This window comes from Pan paniscus, chromosome 3 (genome assembly GCF_029289425.2).
Source record: "Pan paniscus chromosome 3, NHGRI_mPanPan1-v2.0_pri, whole genome shotgun sequence".
Classification (NCBI taxonomy): domain Eukaryota; kingdom Metazoa; phylum Chordata; class Mammalia; order Primates; family Hominidae; genus Pan; species Pan paniscus.
Genome location: NC_073252.2, coordinates 71,410,193 through 71,428,496, shown reverse-complemented (window position 1 = coordinate 71,428,496; position 18,304 = coordinate 71,410,193).

The window sequence follows — 18,304 nt, the reverse complement described above, 5'->3', positions numbered from 1 at the left end:
GGTGAAGCATGCAAGCAGATCACCTGAGGTCAGGAGTTCGAGACCAGCCTGGTCAACGTGGCAAAACCCTATCTCTACTAAAACACAAATTTAGCTGGGTGTGGTGGCGCATGCCTGTAATCTCAGCTACTCAGGAGGCTAGGACAGGAGAATCCCTTGAACCCAGGAGGTGGAGGTTGCAGTGAGCCGAGATCATGCCATTGCACTCAAGCCCGGGGGACAAGAGTGAAACTCCATCTCAAAAAAAAAAATCTATATATATATATATATGGAACAGAACAGACATTTAATAACATCTAGTCACTACCCTAAATAAGACACTAAACATAAATAATAGAAGAAAACTATAAAAAGGATTGTAAGCTATTTAAAATAAATTAATAAAGATATGCCAAAGTAAAATCTTAAACATGTTTTAATTAAAATCATGGGCTAGCCAGGGATACCAGCTGTCACCTGTATTTGTTTAATAATGTCTTGGAAGCTCTAACAGATGCATTAAAAAAGAAAACTAAATAAGCAGCATAAACATTGGGGAAAAAGAAGCAAATCTGGCTGCTTTCTATTTTTTTTTTTTTGAGACAGAGTCTCATTCTGTCCCCCAGGCTGGAGTGCAGTGGCGTGACCTCGGCTCACTGCAACCTCCACCTCCTGGGTTCAAGCAATCCTCATGCCTCAGCCTCCCGAGTAGCTGGGACTACAGGCTCACCTGGCTAATTTTTGTATTTTTAGTAGACACAGGGTTTCACCATATTGGCCAGGCCGGTCTCAACCTCCTGACCTCAAGTGATCCACCCACCTCGGCCTCCCAAAGTGCTGGGATTACAGGCGTGTGCTACAATGCCTGGCCTGTTTTCTTACTATTGAATTCTTTTATGTTTGAATTCTTATAAAACCTCACAGATTCCAGCAAAAAGCTTTCAGAAAATATTTTAAAATTATGTTGATAGTTTGGTTGCATACAACATTAACATAGAAAGTCAATTATTATTATATCATCAATACACTCCCAGTAATAAAAATTAGAAAAAATTCCATTCACAATATCTCATAAACTCTAAAGTCTTAGAAATGTATGATAAGATGAAAGAAATAGGAATCTTATTTAAAATCTTAGTGAAACATATAAAAGGGTTCTAAACAAATGGCAAGACATATATCCTTATATATGAAGCCAGTGGCCTACAGATATAAATTCTTCAATTACATTTAGGTCTTTAAAATAATTCATCCACCCTGGATAAGATAACTTTCACATTCAGATGGCAAAGTAATGCATTATAATATCTAAGAAGACATTTTTTAAAAAAAGAAGACTGATAAGTTGTCATTATGATGTTACACTATTAATATAATCATAATGAGATCCATGTGGCACTGGCATTGAAATAGATGAGTGGAGCAGAGCCACAGAATACAACATGCAGAAATAGATCTTGAATGTATTATATGAAAAGTGGTAGTTTAATTCAGTGAAAAACAGTGTGTCAAATAGTTGGGCCCAAATGACTATATATCAAGAAGAAAATGAAGTTTTGTCCCTATATTACACTATAAATGAAAGATATTAAGGATGATAAAATGCACATCGTTAAAAAATCTAAATCAATACTCACACGGTCTTGGACGTAGAAAACATTACTAACCAAAACTAGACTACTAGAAACAAAAATGTATATAAGCATACCTATATAGGAAAATCATATACACATTTGCATGTGTGTGTGTATTTCAATATAGAAATTATTTAAATGGTAAGAGCCTAAATTCTAGAATACACGAAGAGCTCTTAGATCATACAGATTGACAAGGAAAAGAAAAGCAACAAGCACACAAATAGACCAAGATTTTAAAGAAGAAATTGTGAGAATAGTTAGAAAATGTGAAAAAATAGTTTAATTCACTAATAATAAAATGAATGCCAAATCAGGTAACATGGCATAGTTTTACATCCATCAGACTGGAAAATATTAAAAAGAGGCAAACAACTTTTGCCAGCTGGCAGAGCAGGAAAACAGTATTTTCATACATAGAGTGTTGTAGAGTGTGAAATTACAAATACTTTGAAAATCAAGCTGGAAAAAGTATATTAAAGTTTCAAATTATTTTACCTACATCTTGGCAAACTGAACTCTAGAAATCTATCTAGTCAATCCCTAGAACACAAAGACAAACATAAAAGGAAGTTTACTACAGCATTTTTGTAGGAGTAATATACTAGCTTATCATTCTTTGAGATGGTTTCTCAAATTATGTGATATTCACACCATCAGATAATATGCAGCTATTAGAATTATTTAAGCTCAAACAGTAGACCTTTAGGGTATTATCAAAAGTATTGTGGAGAGAGAAATGTAAGATGTATAAGAATGTATCAAACATATTTTTGGCAAAATCGTGACAAATATTTTTAAAATCTATAGATTTATGTAGAAGCATAGAAAAACATGGGAATATGGATATTATGAATTTGGTTTACACAGAGGGGCAGAAGGAGGTGAGAATAATGAGAAGGATAAGACAGATAGTTTAAAAACAACTCTATAAGGTCATCCTAGACGTGTGTAAAATTTAGTATGTGTGCACGAATGACTTTAAATTTATGAATAATAGGAAACTATTGAAAAAACCTAAGGAAGAAGTTTAAAGAAGATATCCCAGACTAAGGAAAAAGTTTAAAGAAGATATCCCAGATTAAGTATGAGTAGTTAAAACGAGTAAAACCCCTTATACTTTATCTTTTTCTTCAATATACTAATCAAGCTTATTCAAATGCAGTAAGGAAGTCTCACTTTATAATGTTATCAAAATCACTTTATTGCTTAACTTTGCATGTAATGAATATGCCAAGTGAATTTCTTGAAAGATAATAACTAAGAAAAAGAAATACTAAATTGCTAAGTGGATGTCATTTATAGTTTGGATACATGATGTCACTTCATTTTTGCTGCAATAGCTGTTATCTTCATGTCTACCTGAGAAATTTCACTTCATCTGCGATAGACTGATAAATTGCAGGTGTATTTCTATTTTCTCTATGAATTTTCACTTTAGGGTAAATTATCAATAAACATATTATTATCAGAAAACTTGGAAGATATTATATAATACACAAGGGTATTTAGTTTATGCATGTTAATAAATGCTTCACCTTTGGACAAAGCTAAAAGGAATACTGTACTACGATCATCTCTTCCTTGCAACTGATTCTTTTATGTATTTATTTTTTTGAGATGGAGTTTTGCTTTTGTTGCCCAGGCTGGAGTGCAATGGCACAACCTCAGCTCACTGCAACCTCCACCAACCAGGTTCAAGCCATTCTTCTGCCTCAGCCTCCTGAGTAGCTGGGATTACAGGCATGTGCCACCACGCCCGGCTAATTTTGTATTTTTAGTAGAGATGGGGTTTCTCTGTATTGGTCAGGCTGGTCTTGAACTCCCAATCTCAGGTGATCCACCTGCCAAAGTGCTGGAATTACAGGCATGAGCCACTGTACCCAGTGCAACTGATTCATCAAGAACTCAATTGACAGAGAGATACAATAAGAATCATTACTACTCAAAGAAAGAAAATATTTCCACCTGACATAACAGTAAAACTATTAGTGTGTTATAGGAATAATAAAGATGATAAAAACTGAGAACATCCATTGAAATTGTCAGCCTTCATTCTCTTATAATTTAGACCCAGTAGAAAAGAATATGATTATGTTCATGTGATACACAAGTATGCCATGCTGGAAGCAAAATTAAGATTACATTGAATCTTTAGTATTGCCTTTGTATTATCAGGATAGTTGTAATTGCTGAGAGAACTTTTGAAGATGGGCTTTTTTAATTTTAGAAATTTACATTTTCAAAGTTTAAGTAAGAAACACATGGCTATTAAACATATAAGCAGCATAAATTAATCTCAAATTGGAATCTACATGTTGAATGTGTAAGAAAAATATTTCATTATTTTTTTAAATGATCAGTCATTCCAACTATATAATGCTATGAAAAAGTATACCTTTATAGTAAAGACAAATTTTGTACAGATTATGGAGTATTGAAAAGGTCAGTAAAACCAGAAAACCTATCTTATTTAGTTTTTGATAGAAAAGAGGCGTATGGCTTTGGGAAAATTACTCTCCATTTCTTATCTGTGTCCTATAGCCATGGCCCAGCTTTATGCTGGATAGTGCTAGTTTGTGCCTATGTCTTAGCAAAATATTAATCATGTACTTTTCACTGTTAAGAGTGCCTTGCTTTGGATAATACATTGTCACCTTGTTCATGTACATTAGCTTTTCTAAAGCCTAGCCATAGAAACCCATAGTGAACTGTATTCCAGGATGGTCGAATAGGAACAGCTCTGGTCTGCAACTCCCAGCTTGATTGACGCAGAAGATAAGTGATTTCTCCATTTCCAACTGAGGTACCTTGTTCATCTCATTGGCAATGGTTGGACAGTGGGTGCAGTCCATGGAGGGTGAGCCAAAGCAGGGTGAGGCATTGCCTCACCCCGGAAGCACAAGGGGTTAGGATTTTTCCCTTTCCTAGCCAAGGGAAGCCGTGACAGACTGCACCTGGAAAAAGGGTACACTTCTGCCCAAATACTGTACTTTTCCCATGGTCTTAGGAACCGGCAGACCAGGAGATTCCCTCTCGTGCGGGGCTCAATGGGTCCCATGCCTATGGAGCTGTGCTCACTGCTAGCGCAACAGTCTGAGATCAACCTGCAAGGCTGCAGCCTGGATGGGGGAGGGGAGTTGGCCATTCCTGAAGATTGAGTAGGTAAACAAAGTGGCTGGGAAGCTCCAACTGGGTGAGGCCCACCACAGCTCAGCCTATATCCTTCATATACAGCCAAACCAAGCTTCACAAGTGAAGGAGAAATAAAATCCTTTACATAGAAGCAAATGCTGACAGATTTTGTCACCACCAGGCCTGCCTTACAAGAGCTCCTGAAGGAAGCACTAAACATGGAAAGGAACAACGAGTGCCAACCAATGCAAAAACATGCCAAATTGTAAAGACCATTAATGCTATGAAGAAACCTGCATCAATTAATGGGCAAAATAAGCAGCTAACATCGTAATGACAGGATTGATTTCACACATAACAATATTAACCTTAAATTGAAATGGGCTAAATGCCCCAGTTAAAAGACACAGACTGGCAAGTTGGATAAAGAGTCAAGACCCATCATCAGTGTGCTCTATTGAGAAGAGCCACCTCACATGCAGAGACACACATAGGCTCAAAATAAAGGGATAGAGGAAGAGCTACCAAGCAAATGGAAAGCAAAAAAAAAAAAAAAAAAAAAAGCAAGGGTTGCAATCCTAGTCTCTGATAAAACAGATGTTAAACCAACAAAGCTCAAAAGAGATAAAGAAGGGGGAGAGGTTCCAAGATGGCCCAATAGGAACAGCTCCAGTCTGCAGCTCCCAGTGTGAGCGAAGCAGAAAATGGGTGATTTCTGCATTTCCAACTGAGGTACCAAATTCATCTCACTGGAGGTTGTCAGACAGTGGGTGCAGCACACAGAGCTGGGCAGGGCATTGCCTCACCCGGGAAGTGCAAGGGATTGGGGAATTCCCTTTGCTAGCAAAGGGAAGCCATGACAGACAGTACCTGGAAAATCAGGACACTCCCACCCTAATACTGCGTATTTACAAAGGCCTTAGCAAATGGCACACCAGGAGATTATATCCCGCACCTGGCTCAGAGGGTCCCATGCCTGTGGAGCCTCGCTCATTGCTAGCACAGCAGTCTGAGATAGAACTGTAAGGCAGCAGAGAGGCTGGGAGAGGGGCGTCTCGGCCATTGCTGAGGCTTGAGAAGGTAAACAAAGTGTCTGGGAAGCTTGAACTGGGTGGAGCCCACCGCAGCTCAAGGAAGTCTGCCTGCTTCTGTAGACTCCACCTCTGGGGGCAGGGCATAGCTGAACAAAAGGCAGCAGAAACTTCTGCAGACTTAAACGTCCCTGTCTGACAGCTTTGAAAAGAGTAGTGGTTCTCCCAGTATGGAGTTTGAGATCTGAGAACAGAGAGACTGCCTCCTCAAGTGGGTCCCTGACCCCCAAGTAGACTAACTGGGAGGCACCTCCCAGTAGGGGCCAACTGACACCTCATACAGCCGGGTGCCCCTTTGAGATGAAGCTTCCAGAGGAAGGATCAGACAGCAACATCTGCTGTTCTGCAATATTTGCTGTTCTTCAGCATCTGCTGGTGATACCCAGGCAAACAGGGTCTGGAGTGGACTTCCAGCAAACTCCAACAGACCTGCAGTTAACGGTCCTGACTGTTAGAAGGAAAACTAACAAACAGAAAGGACATCGACACCAAAACCCCATCTGTAAGTCACCATCATCAGAGACCATAGGTAGATAAAACCACAAAGATGGGGAGAAACCAGAGCAGAAAAGGTGAAAATTCTAAAAATCAGAGCATCTCTTCTCCAAAGGAACAAAGCTCCTCACCAGCAATGGAACAAAGCTGGATGGAGAATGACTTTGACGAGTTGAGAGAAAAAGGCTTCAGATGATTGGTAATACCAAACTTCTCCAAGCTAAAGGAGGATGTTCAAACCCAGTGCAAAGAAGCTAAAAACCTTGAAAAAAGATTAAACAAATGGCTCACTAGAATAAACAGTGTAGCGAAGTCTTTAAATGACCTGATGGAGCTGAAAACCATGGCATGAGAACTATGTGATGCATGCACAAGCTTCAGTAGCCAATTTGATCAAGTGGAAGAAAGATTATCAGTAACTGAAGATCAAATGAGTGAAATAAAGCAAGAATTTAGAGAAAAAAGAGTACAAAGAAATGAACAAATCCTCCAAGAAATATGGGACTATGTGAAAAGACAAAATATATGTCTGACTGGTGTACCTGAAAGTGACAGGGAGAATGGAACCAAGTGGAAAGCACTCTTCAGGATATTACCCAGGAGAACGTCTCCAACCTAGTGAGCCAGGTCAACATTCAAATTCAGGAAATATAGAGAATGCAACAAAGATACTCCTTGAGAAGAGCAACTCCAAAACACATAATTGTCAGATTCGCCAAAGTTGAAATGAAGGAAAAAATGTTAAGGGCAGCCAGAGAGAAAGGTTGGGTTAACCACAAAGGGAAACCCATCAGACTAACAGCGGATCTCTCGGCAGAAACTCTACCAACCAGAAGAGAGTGGAGGCCAATATTCAACATTCTTAAAGAAAAGAATTTTCAACCCAGAATCTCATATCCAGCCAAACTAAGCTTCATAAGTGAAGGCGAAATAAAATCCTTTACAGACAAGCAAATGCTAAGAGATTTTGTCACCACCAAGCCTGCCTTACAAGAGCTCCTGAAGGAAGCGTTAAACATGGAAAAGAACAACTGGTACCAGCCATTGCAAAAACATGCCAAATTGTAAAGACCATCAATGCAAGGAAGAAACTGGATCAACTAATGAGCAAAATAACCAGCTAACATCATAATGACAGGATCAAATTCACACAGAACAGTATTGACCTTAAATGTAAATGGGCTAAATGCTCCAATTAAAAGACACAGACTGGTAAATTGGATAGAGTCAAGACCCATCAGTGTGCTGTATTCAGGAGACCCATCTCACATGCAGAGACACACAAAAGCTCCAAAAAAAGGGATGCAGGAAGATCTACCAAGCAAATAGAAAGCAAAAAAAGGCAGGGGTTGCAATCCTAGTCTCTGATAAAACAGACTTTAAACCAACAAAGATCAAAAGAGACAAAGAAGGCCATTACATAATGTTAAAAGGATCAATTCAATAAGAAGAGCTAACTGTCTTAAATATATATATCCACCTAATACACGAGCACCCAGATTCATAAAGCAAGTCCTCAGAGACCTACAAAGAGACTTAGACTCCCACACAATAATAATGGGAGACTTTAACACCCCACTGTCAACATTAGACAGATAAACAAGACAGAAGGTTAACAAGGATATCCAGGAATTGAAGTTAGCACTGCACCAAGCAGACCTAATAGACATTTAAAGAACTCTCCACCCAAAATCAACAGAATATACATTCTTCTCAGCACCACATCACACTTATTCCGAAATTGACCACATAGGTGGAAGTAAAGCACTCCTCAGCAAATGTAAAAGGACAGAAATTATAACAAACTGTCTCTCAGACCACAGTGCAATCAAACTAGAACTCAGGATTAAGAAACTCACTCAAAACCACTCAACTACATGGAAACTGAACAACCTGCTCCCGAATGACTACTGGATAAATAATGAAATGAAGGCAGAATAAAGATGTTCTTTGAAACCAATGAGAACAAAGACACAACATACCAGAATCTCTGGGACACATTTAAAGCAGTGTGTAGAGGGAAATTCATAGCAGTAAATACCCACAAGAGAAAGCAAGAAAGATCTAAAATTGACACCCTAACATCACAACTAAAAGAACTAGAGAAGCAAGAGCAAACACATTCAAAAGCTAGCAGAAGGCAAGAAATAAGTAAAATCAGAGCAGAACTGAAGGAGATAGAGAAACAAAAACCCTTCAAGAAATCAATGAATCAAAAATCAGGATCTGTTTTTTTGAGAAGATCAACAAAATTGATAGACTGCTAGCAAGACTAATAAAGAAGAAAAGAGAGAAGAATCAAATAGATGCAATAAAAAATGATAAAGAGGCTATTACCACTGATCCCACAGAAACATCGATGAGAAAATCCTCTATAAAATACTGGCAAATCAAATCCAGCAGCACATCAAAAAGCTTATCCACCATGATCAAGTTGTCTTCCTCCCTGGGTTGCAAGGCTGGTTCAGCATACACAAATCAATAAACGTAACCCATCGCATAAACAGAACCAACAACAAAAACTACATGATTATCTCAATAGATGCAGAAAAGGCCTTCGAGAAAACTCAACAGCCCTTCATGCTAAAAACTCTCAATAAACTAGGTATTGATGGAACGTATCTCAAAATAATAAGAGCTATTTATGACAAACCCACAGCAAATATCATACTGAATGGACAAAAACTGGAAGCATTCCCTTTGAAAACTGGCGCAAGAGAAGGATACCCTCTCTCACCACTCTTATACAACATAGGTTGGAAGTTCTCGCCAAGGTAATCAGGCAACAGAAAGAAATAAAGAGTATTCCATTAGGAAAGAGGAAGTCAAACTGTCCCTGTTTGCAGATGACATGATTGTGTATTTAGAAAACCCCATCGTTGCAGCCCCAAATCTCCCTAAGCTGATAAGCAACTTCAGCAAAGTCTCAGGATACAAAATCAATGTACAAAAATCACAAGCATTCTTATACACCAATAACAGACAAACAGAGAGCCAAATCATGAGTGAACTCCCATTCACAATTGCTTCAAAGAGAATAAAATACCTAGGAATCCAACTTACAAGGGATGTGAAGGACCTCTTCAAGGAGAACTACAAACCACTGCTCAAGGAAATAAAAGAGGATACAAACAAATGGAAGAACATTCCATGCTCATGGGTAGGAAGAATCAATATCGTGAAAATGGCCATACTGCCCAAGGTAATTTACAGATTCAATGCCATCCCCATCAAGCTACCAATGACTTTCTTCACAGAATTGGAAAAAGCTACTTTAAAGTTCATATGGAACCAAAAAAGAGCCTGCATTGCCAAGACAATCCTAAGCCAAAAGAACAAAGCTGGAGGCATCACACTACCTGACTTCAAACTATACTACAAGGTGTAGTACACCAGTCTCACTAGTTGTACTTGTTACACATCACATGTGGATTACTGAAGCTCACTCCCAAGGTTTCTTGTTCAGAAGCTCTATTATAATCTACAAAATCTTTTTACTTAGGTCGCGATCTTTAATGCTATTCACTGTTATGTTATTCTGTGATTTCAGGCAAATGGGGGAACTGATTTTTGTAGGTCCCTTGTAGCTGGGTGGGGAATGTGACTAATTCTGGCCATTGAGTTGAAGCAGAAATAATGTTTGTGGCTTCTGGGATAAGACTTCTCATTGTTCTTTTTTTGTTTTGTTTTGTTTTGTTTTGTTTGTTTTTGGAATAGTGACAGGCAACATTTGAGATGGCAGCTCTTCTGCCATCCTGATTCTTTGAGTGACTTCTACAAGCAGAGCTTCCTTCCTTCCCTGCTAACACTTAATGATGATCATGAACTATAAAGGATAAATAAATATGTAAAATTTTAAAAAAAATTTTTAGCCAGGTCTATCCTATCTTGATTGATATGTGATGTTTTAGTCCACATTTGAGAACACCAGATAGAATGTTTACCAATCCAAAAGTAATAATTTCTATACTAGAAGAATTACAATAAATTATGAGCTTAAATACATAACCATTTATATACATGAAACAAGAATAAAAGAGTTATAAAATTGTCTCAAAAATGGTAAGTGAAACCAGATGAGAGAAAAATTAAGATAAAAGAGTGTTTTGAAAATATCGAATTGTCACGTGTCAAATGCTGAGGAGTTAAATAAAATAAGGACTGAAGGTGTGTGTTGGATTTAGTTAAATGCCGGCAATTTTGGGCTTGGCAAGGAGTGCTGATTAGTCAATGATGAAGATTGACATTTAATCAGTGTAAATCACTCTTTGAGATTTTCTGCTGTGAAGAGAAGAATAGAGATATTGTAGAATCTGGAGGAGATGGGTGGTCCTGGGATAAACACTTTTAATTACGTGAGAGACCAAGGCAAATTTTTCAACCCTATTCATTAGAATCATCTCAGGTATATATTTTTTAAATGTTCAAAACCTATGGCTAGCCAATTAAACCAGAACATCTGGGTATAGAGCCAGAACACTGACATTTTTTAAAAAGTATTTTACATTATTATAATGTAATGTCATATCATGAGAAATCTTAAAAAAAAATTTAAATTCTAATGGGAAGAATCTGGTAGGCTGCACATGTTTCTGAGAGACAGAAAAGATAATCAATAGCAATGAGTCCTAAGAATTCTGAAAGAATATGGCACCAAAGCTGATGCAGAGACATAAACTTTAAATAAACGAAGGCGTTTTTCCCTCAGATTATAATATCAGAACAAAAGAAGAATATTTACAGTACATATACTTCTGTTTACTGGAGAGACAAAGGTGACAGCATTTGCATCTGATAAAAACTTCTATTTTCATCAGTGAAGCAGAGGAAAAGTAATATTCTGAGCATAAACAGATGTAAGGAGGTCAGAGGTTTACAGCAAGCTAACTTATTGGAGAAACATTGTGATCTTTCTGGGAAATATTGAGGTTCCTTATGAGACTAAAAACCAGAAATTATTAAAAACTTCTCAGACATGTGGGTTTTTTTTCCACCAGAAATGTTCATCTACCTGAGTGTAGTCATGGACAAAGCTTTTGATTGGGTTCACTGTGGATATAGATTTGCCATAAAGTTGCAATCGGAAGGAAGTGGTGCAGAGCAATCTGGGTATTTATAAGATTGTGATTGAAATGACAGTCTTATTGTTTAGAATTAATGCTGGATATAGAAGGAATATAGAGAAGACAACGCATACTTTATATCATATACTAGTGGCTTGATGATGTCTAAGAGCAGGAAAATGGAAACAGCAGAGACCGTAGCTAGAAAATGACATGTTGAAATTAACAATTTTGGACACAAACTCTATTTGACTTATTGGGAGAATATAAGGCCAGGTGGCAGAGAAATATTGGAAGATAAGTGATACGGTAGGCTTTGAGTCCTCACCCAAATCTCAACCCAAATTTCATCTTGAATTGTAATCCCAGGTGTTTAGACAAATGATTGGATTATGGGGGTGATTTCCCTCAAGCTGTTCTCATGACAGTGAGTGAGTTCTCATGAGATCTCATGGTTTTATAAGCATCTGGCATTTCCCCTGCTTGCACTCCTTCTCTCTCTTGCCATGTGAGAAGGTCCAAGCTTGCTTCCCCTTCACTGTCTGCCATGATTGTAAGTTTCTTGAGGCCTCCCCAGCCATGCAGAACTGTGTGTCAATTAAACCTCTTTCCTTTATATATTACCCAGTCTCAGGTAGTATCTTTATTGCAGTGTGAAAATGGACTAATACAGAACATTGATACCAGTAGAGTGGGGTATTGCTATAAAGATACCCCAAAATGAGGAAGCAACATTGGAACTAGATAGCAGGCAGAGGTTGGAACAGTTTGGAGGGCTCAGAAGAAGACAAGAAGATGTAGGAAAGTTTGCAACTTCCTAGAGACTTGTTGAATGGTTTTGACCAAAATGCTGATAGTGATATCGACAATGAAGTCCAGGCTGATGTGGTCTCATATGGAGATGAGAAACATTGGGAAATGGAGTAAAGGTCTCTCTCATTATGCTTTAGCAAAGAGACTGGTGTCATTTTGCCCTTGCCTTAGAGATCTGTATAGCTTTGAGAGAGATGTTCTGAAATTGGAACTTAGCTTTAAAAAGGAAGCAGACCATAAAAGTTTTGAAAATATGCAGCCTGACCATGCGATAGAAAAGGAAAACACATTTTCTGGGAAGAAGTTTGAGCTGGCTATAGAAATTTGCATAAGTAAGGAGGAGCCAAATGTTAATTGTCAAGATAATGGGGAAATGTCTCCAGTCCATGTCAGAGACTTTCATGGCAGCCCCTCCCATCACAGACTCAGAGGCATAGGAGGGAAAACTAGTTTGCCAGGCCCAGGGCCCCACTCATGCTCTGTGCAGCCTCAGGACTTGGTGCCCTGCATTTTAGCCATGGCTAAAAGGGGCCAATATACAGTTCAGGTTGTTGCTTGAGAGGGTGCAAGCCACAAGCCTTGGTGGCTTCCACATGGTGTTGGGCCTGCAGGTACACAGAAGTCAAGAACTGAGGTTTGAAATCCTCTGTCAGGATTCTGGAGGTTGTATGGAAATGCCTGGATGTTTAGGCAGAAGTCTGCCACACAGGGGAAGCCCTCTTGGAGAACCTCTGCTAGGGCAGTGCAATGGGGAAATGTGGGGTTGGAGCCCCCATACAGATTCCTCACTGGGGCACTGCCTAGTAGAGCTGTGAGAAGAGGGCCACCATCCTCCAGACCCCAGAATGGTAGATCCACTGACAGCTTGCATTATTTGCCTGGAAACACTGCAGTCACTCAACACCAGCTGTGAAAGCAGGCAGAGCAGGGGGCTGTACACTGCAAAGCCACAGGGGCAGAGCTTCCCAAGGCCGCAGGAGCCCACCTTTTGCATCAGTGTGCCCTGGATGTGAGACATGGAGTCAAAGGAGACTATTTCATAGCTTTAAGATTTAATAACTACCCCATTGGATTTTGGACTTGCATGGGGTCTGTAGATCCTTTGTTTGGGCCAATTTCTTCCATTTGGAATGGGAGCATTTATCCGTTGCCTGTATGCCCATTGTATCTTGGAAGTAACTAACTTTCTTTTGATTTTACAGACTCCTATGCAGAAGGGACTTGCTTTGTCTCAGATGAGACTTTGGACTTGGACATTTGAGTTAATGCTAAAATGAGTTAAGACTTTGGGGGAATGTGGGGAACACATGATTGGTTGTGAAATGTTAGGACATGAAATTTGGGAGGGGTCAGGGTGGAATGATATGTTTAGGCTTTGTGTCCCCACCAAAATCTCGTCTTGAATTGTAATCCCCAGGGGTTTAGGCAGGACCTGGTGGGAAGTGATTGGATTATGGGGGCAGTTCCCCTCATGCTTTTCTTATGATACTGAGTTCTCACGAGATCTGATGGTTTATTAAGTGTCTGTCATTTCCCCTGTTTGCACTCCTTCTCTCTCCTGCTGCCATGTGAGATGTTCCAAGCTTGCTTCTCCTTCACCTTTGGCCAGGATTGTAAGTTTCCTGAGGGCTCCCAAGCCATGTGGATCTGTGAGTCAATTTAACCTCTTTCCTTTCAAAATTACTCAGTCTCAGGTAGTATCTTTGTAGCAGTGTGAAAACAGAGTAATACTATAAGCTTCTGGTGATAAAGAACTACAAAGTCTGATTTGCTAGTATGTTTTGGAATGATCCTTTTGATGGGAATTAATATGTTAGAATAATAAGGTTTAGGTTGAGAAGTATAGATGTAGAAAGCTTCATTGATTAATGACTAATGGTTTGGAAATTTGGAGACTGCTACACTAAGGAGAAGGAGTAGTATAGTATATGTGGTTAACTCATAGGAGCAGGATTTATCAAGCTGGGAGAGTAACTACGTGGAAAAAAACATTGGAGAGTTACGAGGACACCATTTCTACCATTTGATCTTGAGGTACATAGGGTATAAGAGAGACAGCTGTGGTGGACCATCATAGATTACTCAATTTCAGTTACAATATGGGTGGCAGAAATTCTGATATATGATAGGTTAGTTCACAGTACAGGGAGCTAAGAGGAGTTGGGATGATGTTTGGAGGAGAGATATCCTGAGAACTCTCCTTTCTTAATGTCAACATTAGGATTTCTACTGATTTGTTATAGGTGATTTGAGTGTCTTCTGCTTTTGGGAAGGAAGATGGGTTTTATCAGACAAGCTCTACATGTCTTTTCCAGTGCTTTGAGGCTTGGCATGCTCTATAGTTCACATGAAACCATCAGTGCTTTAAAGTTGCCTAAAGTAATTGTAAAATACAGTACTGATCTGTGAAGTGATATAACTCAAACCCAAAATATAAAAGAATTAGGAGTGCCTAATAGGATATAGGATACTTTCCTGAGAGCTAGAGCTCTGTCTGCATGGCAACACCATACCTTTAACTGTTGTAAGCTGCTTTGGTTACTGTTATCTCATTTATTAGAGCTGAATATAGAAATAGTGAAAATGAATCTCACTGTGACATAGACTTCTTTCTAGAGTCACATAAACTTTCCCAAAGTTCTCCAACACTGATGAAACACATACAGACCAAATGTTTCTCTATTGAGTCAACTAATAGTACAATAGTTTAGTACTATTATTAGTACACATTCATTTATCATGTTTAATACCATTATTACTATTACTATGCTTAGTACTATTATTTCTGTTAGTTTATAATAGTTTAATACTATTATTAGTACACATGCCAATTGCTGTCTTTTCCTTTCTGTGATGTTATCTGAGACCTAAAACACAAATATTTATTAAAACACGTAAACCTCACTTAATTGAATTGGTATTTTGAACACTGGTTCTTTGAGATCTAGTGGTATTTTCTTGTAAAAGATTCACCACTGATGTAATTTAAGCTTTTAAATGTGACCTTTAAAATATCAACATGTATTTCTCTCAGTCACAAAGCATATCAGTAATGTGAACATGGTGATATAATATAAATCATGATTTAAAGTAAAAATGATAACCATTAAAAGGAGTAAAATAGGACTCTAGGAATGCAGAAGTAGTAAATGCAAGAAGGACCCACCACCTCTGAGACTGAGAAAGGTACTAAGAATTTGGGAGAACACCATCTGTCCCTACCTCTATCCATCTAAGGCTGAGATTCTGAACTTGTTTGGGTAGTGTGTGGCTACCACAGGAATACACAGCCTACCAGAGGCAGAGACTTTGCCAGAAGGAAGAGGTGAGGACTATAAGGGTAAATTATTAGGAGACAAACATTTCATAAGCAGATGAAGACAAGGTGAAGCGAGTTTACAATAATGGTCCAGTAGATGACCAAGAAGCTTGCTGGAGGAGCAGGCAAGCTGGAGCTGGTCTCTGAGATCCACTGAGATGAACACCGTGAGCCTCTACAGGCATACCTTCTAGCAGACATGCAGACAACAAAACAATAACACATCAAAACCAGGGAGAAAGACATTTTACATTTGCTTTAGCCTTATAATGACCCTCCACTATCCCTACAAAATGGCCAAGCATTTCATTAGCTGGCAAAGGATAAATGTTTACAGAGTTCGGTCCTGGAATCATGAGGCCTCATGAAAGCATGATTTGGAACGGAGGGGCAATACACTGATAACTGTCCCAGCTTCCACATAGAAAAATTAGAAAATACTTCCTCATTCTGGGGTCTCAGTGGCAGAAGAGCAAACGTGACTGCCACATACACACAATTTACCAATATCACTTTAGGCTTCAACATATTCAGTTCTCAAGGAACAATTACTGAGTAATTAAGCAATATGAAGTAATTAATTGATTTTTCTATTGAAATGTCAATTTAGACATCACCGAACAATTATAAACCTCAGTACATAAAGATTGTTCTTATATAAGATATAAAAAAGCATTTATAAGTGAGGAATTTTATTTTTTAAGCATTTTAAATATGATATGCTAGTTTTGCATGTGGATATAAATACAGGTATGAACTGGAGCAACTCCTGTTTCTAAACATTCCATCTCTGCCCATCATCACATACCAACCCCAGATAGTACTTAGAGCCTTTAGTTAATTCTCTTCGTCAACTTCCTCTTCGGAAATGAAAATTTTCCTAAGAGGATTATCTTATTTAACTGCTGTTAGTTCCCTCTAGAGTCAAATATATATGCAGTTTTTAAAAAGGCATTATTACTGTGCAGAGAAGAAAAGTGCATTACCATTGGTTCTCAAACTTCAGTCCTATCAGAAGCCAGATGCTACATCTGAATCATGGTCTAAAACCCATATGTATTTTTAAAAATATTCTCAGATTTTTATATCTTGACATGGATTTGAAGGTTATCTTGCCTAATTATTCAAATTATTCATATTTACACTTGAGGGGAGGTCAAGGGCATGTAACTCATGATCAAGTTTACTTACTGAGTATACAATACTTACTGAGAATACAATTAGACCCATGTCATCTGAATGTTCAGTCTAATTCGACTTCCTCTTACAACTGCAGAGGTCAAACCAGTTATAAAAAAAGACAACGGACAAAAGAAGAAGAGCTTAAAAGGATGGACAGAGATTCATGAAAGCGAAAGTGGGAAAATTGTGATAGACATCTAAGCATTTTCACTGGGACATGGCCTGATTCTAACTATAATTGCCTCAGCATCAAACCAGCTCATCGATTCAAAAAATCTTTGGCCATCTTATCAGCTGATTTTTGTGGCTGTTGTTGTTTTTATTGGTCTCTCTATATAACAGCCTATGGTTGGCTTGGCTGCCTTTGCATTTCTCATTGCATTGACCCTGTAAGCTAACTAAATAATTTGGTCTTTTTTCTATGCTTCCAGAATAAATGGAATCCTGCCTGTGAAAGATAAATAGCATTGTTAATCAGCATCTATAAACCATGCTTAACAAATGGCAATACAAAATGCCCAACAAGAAAATTTAGTTGCTTTTTTTCAATTTGCCTTTACTCAGTATAACTCATGTAGAATAGCAAAATATTTCCAAGTGGTGTTCAGGCTGTGGGGAAAACTGAGGTCACTATGTGCAGCATGGTCATAGGGCATATATTGAAGAGAATCTTAGATTGCAAATAATTTCTGGAAAGTAGAGGCCAACCCACTGGGTATTTAGCCTCAAGAATAATACAAGATGATACCAATACATTGAGCATATTTTTCAATTTCACAATGATCTCTTATTCTTGAGAATTGCCTCCTTAACCCCCAGGGATTAAGAGCTGTTGTACTATATGACACTGTCATTTCGGCCACAATTAATCAGACAAGAGATAAGGTGCTGCCTCATGCTGAGCCAATCATAGTGTGTTTCTTGAGAATTCTGGATTGGGACTCACAGACACTGTATGAGTCTCTTTGTCTATAGCTAGAATTGTAAATGATAAACTCAGAAACTGTGGGGTGCCCATCCTCAAGCATGAGAGTGGACAGAGATGGGGACTATGGCATTTAAAAGCTGACACAGATATTTGAGACAGAGAAAACTATAAGCCATAAAATTCATCTTGGATTTTTCATTCCTGGTTCCAAAACCTTGGAAATAACAATTGTCCTTTTCATCCTTTTATTAATTTCTTCACTTTTTGCTAAAGCTAGCTCCAGGATAATTTTTTAAATCACACTGAATTTTTTTCATTTAATGTATACCATTTTTCCTTTCATCAGACCATCAACATTTATTTAACACATGTGGCCAAATGCTTTACCAAGAAAGAATAAATGAACAAATTAAACCATATGAGAAGGTCAATGAAATTAATGACTCTGGTTTATGTTGATACTGTCAACAACAGATATTCTGTCCAGCTTTTTAAAGCTCGTTTTTAATCCCAATGAATCATTCACACAGTTTATTTTTCCCTTTAATATTTATTGACTGTTTCTATATAAACCAACACCAGCTTCAGAAAAAGCACTTTGACAGATGATTTCTTTGTATGTTTTATTTTTAAAGAATTAAAGAAATAAAAAAATAAAGAAATGA